The 9,859-nt window shown below is 37.1% G+C and overlaps 2 long non-coding RNA genes across 2 annotated transcripts; one reads left to right on the forward strand and one right to left on the reverse strand.

Annotated features, from left to right (window-relative positions):
* Positions 1 to 4,482: 4,482 nt before the first annotated feature.
* LOC307013182 lies at positions 4,483 to 5,414 on the reverse strand. The gene is made up of 2 exons (XR_013800882.1): positions 5,295 to 5,414; positions 4,483 to 4,795 (listed from the first exon to the last, which is right to left on the reverse strand). It is a non-coding gene; the product is annotated as an uncharacterized lncRNA (long non-coding RNA).
* A 168-nt stretch (positions 5,415 to 5,582) lies between these two features.
* On the forward strand, positions 5,583 to 7,862 carry LOC307013189. Its single transcript, XR_013800885.1, has 3 exons — positions 5,583 to 5,710; positions 5,813 to 5,881; positions 6,415 to 7,862. It is a non-coding gene; the product is annotated as an uncharacterized lncRNA (long non-coding RNA).
* Positions 7,863 to 9,859: the final 1,997 nt, after the last annotated feature.

Raw genomic sequence — 9,859 nt, forward strand, 5'->3', positions numbered from 1 at the left:
ACATCCAGATGAGCTTTTGGTTTCTCCATCATGCACTGAAAAAAAGGGGAAAGTGGGGTAGTTCAATTTGCAAATATGCAGTTAATATATGAGACATAATTTATTCATGTTTCTCGTCGAAACATGAATCAATTATGTAGAACTATTTTAATTTTGAGGGGTGTACGTTCTATAAGTCTAAATCATGTTAAGAAATAAGAAAAAAGTTATGTTTATCTCTGTAACTCCGCCCACTGAGCACATACGTCAGCAGCTTGCTCTGCAGCCGATTACTCAGCTTCTAATTATTATTTACAAATATTTTATTCACAAATTAATATGGTCGGACTCAAACCCGTACTTTAATAGTTTCGTAATTGAACCTTAACAATATGGCACTTTAATGGACAAGATGTAAAGCAGAAAAAAATTGCAAAATATATTTATTTTCAAAAATGTGAAGCTTTTTCTTTTTTAAACAAAGGAGGCGGGGAGGGGTTCTACCATATTTTCTTCCCGCATCGGAGGAGTAAGCTGTCTCTGTCCCGAGAACATCTCTACAAGGTAAAAGTTATTCAAAGTTATTTAATGTCATCAAATGTTCGTCATAGTTACAGGTTATCACAAGACGCATTGTTTGCAAAAAGCAGAGTTCACATTTGCCGTTACAACGAGCAACGTAAATGCAGCTGTCAATTTGTAAACATTGTCATTCACTGGTGTTAGCTAGGATAAAGCCATGAAAATCATAAGGTGAGTTTATATTGATTGACTTGTGTTTAGCGTGTTTTTATACTGTGAGTATTTGTAGAGCGTAAGTCCGGCAGTTGCTTGATTTACAATATTTAAAACTATGAACCTTGCACAAAGTTATGCACATTAAACCGAGCTAAGTAGGGAGGGGGGAGTCATAACCGATGGATGAGCTTGCGGCATGTTTGCATGTCTATAGGCTACGTCTTGTATTAAATGATTGTTTCATGTCTGCTGTCAGGCGGTGTAGAACTTTACTGCGTCGGTCCGGCTCTGCATGTCTACTCTTGTGCCGACTCTTAAGGGCGCTGATGCAGGTTGTAGGCCTACCTTACGTTAAGCGACCATCTTTGCCCATTTAAGGTGTTGATTGTTAAAGATACAATATTGTCTGTGGGACCGCAGTGTTTTCCCTAAAAAACTGTGTTTATGTCTCTGCTTTGATCCGCTCTGTTCATGTAAATACCGTAAATACACACAGATAAAAACAGAGACACAATATTGTGTGTGGGGGTGTGTCCCGGAAAGCGACACTTGATACTGGAAAGTGGAGGATATTAATGATTGTGTTTTTTAACAGCGGTGCACATACCATGAATATGGGGGACATGCCGGACAGATCAACGAAGGGTTACGATCCACCCGCTGTGAAATGAACTTATCTTCCATATTTGCCGTACACTTGTGTTTCCGGAAGTTGAGATGATTCTCGGTTGTGATTGGTTGTTCCTCGTCACATGACGAGCGCTGCGCGCTGCTGCAGTGCACGTCTCCATTGAAACCAAGCGGCAAACTCTGTGGAAGAGCCGGGACGCCAATACGGAAGTGGCACCCACTGCAGTTCATATATTGTCCGATAGGGACTGACTGCAGAAAGGAGCAATTTCCATAGACCCCCATGTTAAAATGCCCAACTTTACAGCAGAAAAAAACATGTTTCTACCCATGGATGCAATAAATATTATTATGAATATAGTTAGATTCCACCTTCATGATTATGGATCTGTGAGTGAATTGTTTTCTAACACGACCCTTTTATTTATATTAGGTCTTAACGTTTTTGCATAAATTAGGGCGTGGTCACATTGAGTGACGGCTCTGTGAAGTGATTGCTGCTGTTAGCTTCAAGCGGCAAACTCTGGGGCAGAGCCGGGAGGCCAATAAGGAAGTGCCTCAAACTGCAGTTCATCTAGTGGCCAGTAGGGGCAGTCTGCAGAAGGGAGCAATTTCCATAGACCCCCATGTTAAAAGGACCAACTTTACTCAAGCGTCTTTGAGTTTCATGAAAAGCGCTATAAAAGTCCCATGTATTATTATTATTATTTACTGCAGAAATAAACATGTTTACATCGTGGTTAAAAAAAACATATTCTCTGTATAGTTAGATTCTCCCTTCATGACTGCTGTGTGGGGGGTGAATTGTTTTATAATGCAACCCTTTTAGTTATATTAGGTCTTAAAGTGTTTGCATAAATTAGGGCGCGGTCACCTTGATTGACAGGTCTCTGAAGTGAGTGCTGCTTCTAGCTTTCTGTCTCTCTGCTAGTAGCTCCGTTTGCTCAGTAAGCTCCAGGATGCTACAGGGGCTCAACTGCTCGGCTGATCCCGGGAACACAACTTTAAACCGGACGTGTTTGTGGTGTTGGTGCCTGGTGGAGTATTCTTCATTTAAATATCGGACTTATCTTATGGCTTTTGGAGGTTCCGCCTCTTTGCCCTTATTTGGATCAGGCTGGAGCAGGCGGGAGTTAGACCCTGACGTCACTGTCGAGCCGTTAGTGGCCGACACCGCCTACTTTAGGCTTCTCGGCAACTCTGCAGAATCCTATGGGCGACGTCACGGACACTACGTCCATTTATATATACTCTATGGTTAGCTTCTTGTCTCTCTGCTAGCTGCTCCGTGAAGCTACAGGCACTCTGCCTGTTCAGCTCATCCAGGGAACACAACTTGCCCCCGGCCGTGTTTGTTTGTTCTTCATGCTTATATATCGGACTATTGTGACTCGCTCTGCGGTTGAAACAGACGGTGCATGAATGCGGTTTTGCTTTCAGTGAAATTCGAGTACTTATTTATGTGTTAATGATTTTAATCAGCTACGTAATGAATGTTAAGGCTTGGGTTAGTGTGTAAGCAAGTGGTAGCTACATCAGTGCTAACGATGCTAATAGTAGCCTCCAAGTTAAAATCATAGACTATATTTATAAAGGTTAAAACGAAATAGACAAGTGTTATGCGTTAAGTGGGATAATACTGTACAACAAACGGATTCTGTTTGAGGTTGATAAAATAAGGTCATCCTTGTAACTTAGAGAGATGATTATTATGTAGGTAGGAACTGTATGCATCGCTAAGGTTAATTTAAATTGGCTATGCTCAAGTATGCAGACAAGCTAATGTCGAAGTAGTGTATGGGAAATCAACCTCACAATAAGATGTGTATATTACAATTATTAATGTCATATTTCAAGATGATTACTTAGATATTACAATATGGTTGGTTGAGCTGGAGTTCATTATTGAGCTTACACGTTAACATCCCAGTCATCTGAAGAACAAACCCAAACCTTGTTGTTTTTATGAATTGCATTACCAAATTGGTATCAAATAAACAGTAAGCATTGGTAACACAACTTCCAAAGTTACAGTAGAATAAAAAGGACCCTGACTCGGACAATACACAATCCAACATGTTCAACAGAAGATAATCAGTTATATTGTTTGTACACATGGTACTTTACATATATATATATCTGTTTGTTTAAGGTATCCAGGTTATGCAGACAGGCTGGACCAGAGAGTGAGAGACAGAAATGGACTCCTCACAGCAGTGAACTTCAGCTCAGGTACAAAGACTCTTTTTTTCATACTGTACAAAGAATCAAGAAAGATATTGGTTTAAATAAACGAAGTATTGACTTTAATACACTGATATACATTCCATTAAACAATACTAGATCACCTACACACCAGTGAAGTTGAGGGTTTTTTCCATGCAAAAAGTTACATTTAGATGTTAACAAGCAATGTGATTTTGTCAGCTTTCTAATTTAATGTATTGAAGGCAAAGATATTTAACACATAGTGGGAACTGCTACTATTTATCTCTCAATATTGTCTGTAAAAAACGTGGTAAAAGTGATTCTTTCAGTGAGACAACAGAGCAAGCTTCTACAGTTGCACTACGTTTTGATAACAGTTAAATATTATTTTGATAACATATATTTCAATGTTGATGAACTTCATACTGTTCATTCATAATCTGATTGTCTTTGTAGCTCACTGTTGAAATAAAAAAAAACATTACAATTACAAAATAATTATATCTACAGCCCCTAAACACACAAACACACCGCTTTCATAAATAACACACTTGTTCTGCAATAATGTTTTATGTTTCCTGTAATTTTTGTTAGGAAAGGACATGCCTGAAAGACACGACATTTTCTCCTTCTCTGAGGGTCAAGAAGAACATCCAAGAGGAACATTAAAAGCTGATGTTATGAGATTTTAAGACCAGTACACTAAGAAACTACTTTTATTGTAAAAACAGTCAGCTGATCGAATGCACCTATTTCCACATCTACACTCCATCAGCTGATTATTTATATTTGCCTCGCTTTATGAGCTTCACATCACTAGTGCCTTGTACCGCAGAGTTTGCAACGTCACAAATAAATAGGGCCAATCTTCAGTCAGATGTGAATGTGTAATCTAACATTTTCAGTAAGAATAATGGACAAAAGGAGTGCAAATACAAATACAATTTATTGAAATGTGAACGAAAAGTTAATCAAACATTTTTTAAATAAAAAGCACATATGGACAGAAGGTGTAAAACTATTAAAGTAAACACATTTAGTCAAATAAAGAGACAGACTAGGCCTGTGCAGTTGGAATCAGCTTTGCCCAGCATGGGCTCCTCCATCAGGCCTGGTCCTCCTTGCAGAGGAAAGACCCTCAGTCCTCTCCAAACCAACAGACAGGACGTCCATCACACGGAGGTTTCTCCCTGAAGTCTCTGCAGCTCTCTGGACACCACGCTGTCTCAATCCGTCCACACTGAATATGAGAGGGGGAAAATGAAAATAACAAATTCTTTAGACATTAAGAAACATAAAGTTGACTGTTGAGTTGCTCAGTTTTTTTAGATTGTCAATACTATTACTGTATAACTAATATATCAGGTTAAGAGGCACATTCAAATAAAGATTGGTCTTTAAATACATGTTGTCTTTTGAATTGTTTGTCTAAAGTCAAGGATCTAGAACTGGTACTTAGTTTTAATGATACAGTCTGGTTATTATGCTGTTTGGAGGAGGCCTCAAAGGTAAGAGCACTAACTAGCTACCATCACATGTACCTTAGCTTGACTTAAATGTATTAAACGTATAGTTAAGTGATATCAAAATATAAATAACTAATGTACCATAACTAGTGTTGAATTTAGCACAATTGCATACAAACGTTAAGGAATTTTAAGATTCTGAAGTATTATGCTAAAAACTCAATAACTTAGATTATTATTTATAGTTTGCTGAATAGTTTCATGTCCGCTTACCTTAGAAACGTTAAATGCCACGGCAGTGTGCAGATGGGGAGCATGTTAGATTAGCTTGGTAGCTTCAGCTAGTTCTGGAACTTTCAGCTCGGTGGCAGCAGGTCCCGCTTCGGCTCCGCCTCTTTGCCCTTATTTGGAGCAGGCTGGAGAAGGCGGGAGTTGAACTCTGACGTCACTGTCGAGCCGTTAGTGGCCGACTCCGCCTACTAAGGGCTTCTCGGCAACTCTGCAGAATCCTATGGGTGACTTCACGGACCCTACTTCCATTTATATACAGTCTATGATTGAAACCAATGGAAAGGAGCTGATGTGTATGGCTCCGCACAAAGTTGTACTCATTGCATTAGTATGGCTCCTGTAGCTTTTTACACTGGAGGCGCCCATCCCGACCAAAGTCGTTTCATATTAACCTAAAGGTACATAATTAAATTGTAAATGTTGCCTTTAAGGAGCAGAACATTTTTGTTTTATTTGTGTGTGAATAATGAAATAATTTCAAATATGTTTTTCTGTTATAGATAATTGGTATGGAGAAGATTAACCTCAGCCTTGCTTTGAACATTGTTCCAAAGGCTCTGTACTAAATGGTGAGTATTCAAATGTTTTGTGTGATTTACTTGACTAACTTAAACTTGATCTTTAACTAATTGAAAACAGGTATTAGTCTGACAATTTCTGAATATTTATTCATAACATTGACATACTGCAATCATTGCAGGGATATACACATTTTCTGATTTATTCGGCAAAAGTTATGCAGAAAGTGAGAGGCAAAAGCCAAACATTCTGCGATAAAGCCTCCTTCAAAAAAGTGATAATGTTTTGTTTGTTGAAATGGCTATAAGGGTGTTTCTTATATGTAGTCTTATATTACAGTAATACTTATTTTAAGTCGCTTTGGAAAAAAAACGTAAATTAAATGTAATGTCGTCTAACCTGGTTGTTCGTACTTGATATAAAAAGTTATTGTCACTATAGAGCCAAATCAGGAGTAATGTGGTCCCTTTTCCGTGCTCTGGTCAATACATTTTGAATCAGCTGAAGCAACTTAACTGAGTTTTTGGTACACCCTGATTTGTTAGATTTCACTCTGTTCCTTTGGTGACTGTGCACTCTGCAGGCAGAAGATGAAGACGTCATTCTGCGGTCCATTCAGGGGATTACAGTGTTGTCAAACACAATTCCACCATGAGACCAGACGACAGATGAGACCAGAGGACAGATGAGACCAGAGGACAGATTGTTCTGGAAGGCCAACAGGTACTAACTGATGTGGAAAACATTGCATTAGCTGCTACCATGCTGTTTGGACTAATGTATGCAATGAACCTGATCTACCCCTCTAAACTGAAGTGCACGTTCGAAGTGCTCCAGCAAATGTTAATGGAGCTAGATGGCAACATGCTCTCCAAGAAAGCCCAAGCGTTTAAAAACAAACTTTTTGAGTGAGCTGTTGCCATGGACGGACCATTGTGCACTTTTACAGCATTCATATTGGACTTTCATCAATACAACTGTCTTGCACTTCCTTTGCTCATACTTTTTGCTGTATTGATTTGCATGTTTCAGAAATGTGTGTTTTTCCTGGGGTCATGTGTTTTCAGAATGTACCACTTGTCATGTGTTTCAGAATGTACTAATTGCGCTACTTCAAAATATCAATTCTTGTTTTTATTTGTAATACTTTCTTTAGTGCATATGTGGTGAGAAACCAGGCCATTATTATACTTTCATGTATTTTTCCAAAGCAATGCCATTGCTTTTTTGCATTAAAATGCCCTTTCATATTAGCAGGTTACTATTTAAATAATGGATTTGCAAGAACATTTCCTTTTTTCGGCTAGGTGTTGACATTTTCTGTTAATTGTTTACTATGAATGAGTTACAAAAATAAGCCTTTCTTTGCCCTTTGGCACAATAAACCTTTATTTTGGTCGGGAGAATAGTTTCCTTTAAGCTTGCTTGCTGTGTTCTAACACAATAATGTATATGTACATGCATCACAAACTTTTTCTATTTCTTCTATTTCTTTATTTTCAATGTATATGTTAATTCTCCTGGCGCTGCATGATGGAAAAACCAAAAGCTCATCTGGATGTGTGGTGGTTGTTAATATCGTTTTATTTTTTGAGAAAAATACATGAATGTTGTTCAAAGAAATGTGTTTGTCTTTATTGACTATTTCTTTTAAAATGTTGTGATAAATGCTGTAGATATAAGAGATTAGGATGGATCCTGTAGAAGAATGTACGAAATGCCTCCATTCACATGAAATAAATAATCTTATGTACCCCTTGAGCACTAGGTAGATTAAACAGAAAACTATAGCATGTAGTTTAAACAAAACATTAATGTGGCTCTGTACAGAAATATACTGAGTATATTAAAAGCCTAAAATGAACATAAAAAGTCATGTTGGTTAAACATAGGGTAAATGAATATACCTAATATTAAAGGAAATATTCAAATGAACATAACAATTTCATGTTTCTTTGACATAACATAGTTGTGTGTCTTTAACATAATGGAATAGTTTTGAGTACACATGATTTTAATATGTGCAACCGATGTCCATGTTTTTTATTACTTAAGTCCAACAGAGTTTTTACAGTGAAGCTTAAATAAAGACATCATGTTGCTTTAACAGGTAAAACTTACATATAATGAGCATATTAAAAGCCTAAAATGAACATAAAAAAGTCATGTTGGTTAAACATAACATAATGGAATAGTTTTGAGTACACATGTTTTTAATATGTGCAACCGATGTCCATATTAAAATCATGTGAATCCAACAGCCTTTTTTTTCAGTGTGCAGCCCCAGGAGACTTAACAAATACATTGAAAATAAAGAAATAGAATAAATATAAAATGTTTGTGATGCATGTACATATACATTATTGTGTTGGAACACAGCAAGGAAGCTTAAAGGAAACTATTCTCCCAACCAAAATAAAGGTTTATTGTGCCAAATGGCAAATAAAGGCTTTTTTTTGTAACTCATTCATAGTAAACAATTAACAGAAAACATGCCGCAAGCTCATCCATCAGCTATGACTCCCTCCTCCCTACTGAGCTCGGTTTAATGTGCATAACTTTGGGCAAGGTTCATAGTTTTAAATATTGTAAATCAAGCAGCTGCTGGACTTACGCTCTACAAGTACTCACAGTATAAAAACACGCTAAACACAAGTCAATAAACTCACCTTATGATTTTCATGGCTTTATCCTAGCTAACACCAGTTAATGACAATGTTTACAAATTGACAGCTGTATTTACATTGCTCGTTGTAACGGCAAATGTGAACTCTGCTTTTTACAAACAATGCGTCTTGTGATAACCTGTAACTATGACGAACATTTGATGACATTAAATAACTTTAAATAACTTTTACCTTGTAGAGATGTTCTCGGGACAGAAACAGCTTACTCCTTCGATGCGGGAGGAAAATATGGTAGAACCCCTCCCCCCCTCCTTTGTTTAAAAAAGAAAAAGCTTCACATTTTTAAAAATAAATATATTTAGCATTTTTTTCTGCTTTACATCTTGTCCATTAAAGTGCCATATTGTTCAGGTTCAATTACGAAACTATTAAAGTACGGGTTTGAGTCCGACCATATTAATTTGTGATAAAATATTTGTAAATAATAATTAGAAGCTGAGTAATCGGCTGCAGAGCAAGCTGCTGACATATGTGCTCAGTGGGCGGGGTTACAGAGATAAACATAACTTTTTTCTTATTTCTTAACATGATTGAGACTTATGGAACGTACACCCCTCAAGATTAAAATAGTTCTACATGATTGATTCATGTTTCGACGAGAAACATGAATAAATTATGTCTCATATATTAACTGCATATTTGCAAATTGAACATCCCCACTTTCCCCTTTTTTTCAGTGTAGAGTACCCTCTACTTTCATCCATGAGAAATTGCATTCTCTCTGTACTCACAACTCACCTAAAATAACCGTTTTTTCTTCAAAGGAACGCCTTGGTCCAGAGTTTTTTTTTTTTTTTAATAATTCAATTTGCATTCAGTGTGGCACACTTATAATTACCGCCCTTATTTATTCAACAGTTCCTCGGTGAAGCATGAAACTAAGTCCCTGACCATTGGCATTTCCATGAAAAAGAAGATCTCTTAGCTCCACACCTGACAAAAGCTTTATCTGGTGAACATTGAGATGTTTTATATTGGTCTCATACAGTAAATAACCCTAACTAATAATTACCCTGACCCTGCAAATTCAATCACCATAATAACCTTTTATTAGAGAGTGACCTCTTTTCAAATAAAACATTTTATTACTCCATGAGGGTTTTTTGTTCACCTGATCCTCCTCCAAGCATGGAAGAAAGTCCCTGACCTAATGCTTGTAGAAACAAAATAACAACTCTTAACTCCACCAAATAAGTATATGAGCATTGAGTTTGTTTTTATTGGGCTCATACACTGAGCAAATAGATAAAATAGTCATAAAAAAAAGTTTTACCTACTTCCTACAATTCATTAGTTTACTTTTCACATTAGATACTGGTGGAAAATCTTGCCTATGGTCAC

The sequence above is a fragment of the Notothenia rossii genome, assembly GCF_949606895.1.
Source record: "Notothenia rossii genome assembly, chromosome: 1".
Taxonomy (NCBI): domain Eukaryota; kingdom Metazoa; phylum Chordata; class Actinopteri; order Perciformes; family Nototheniidae; genus Notothenia; species Notothenia rossii.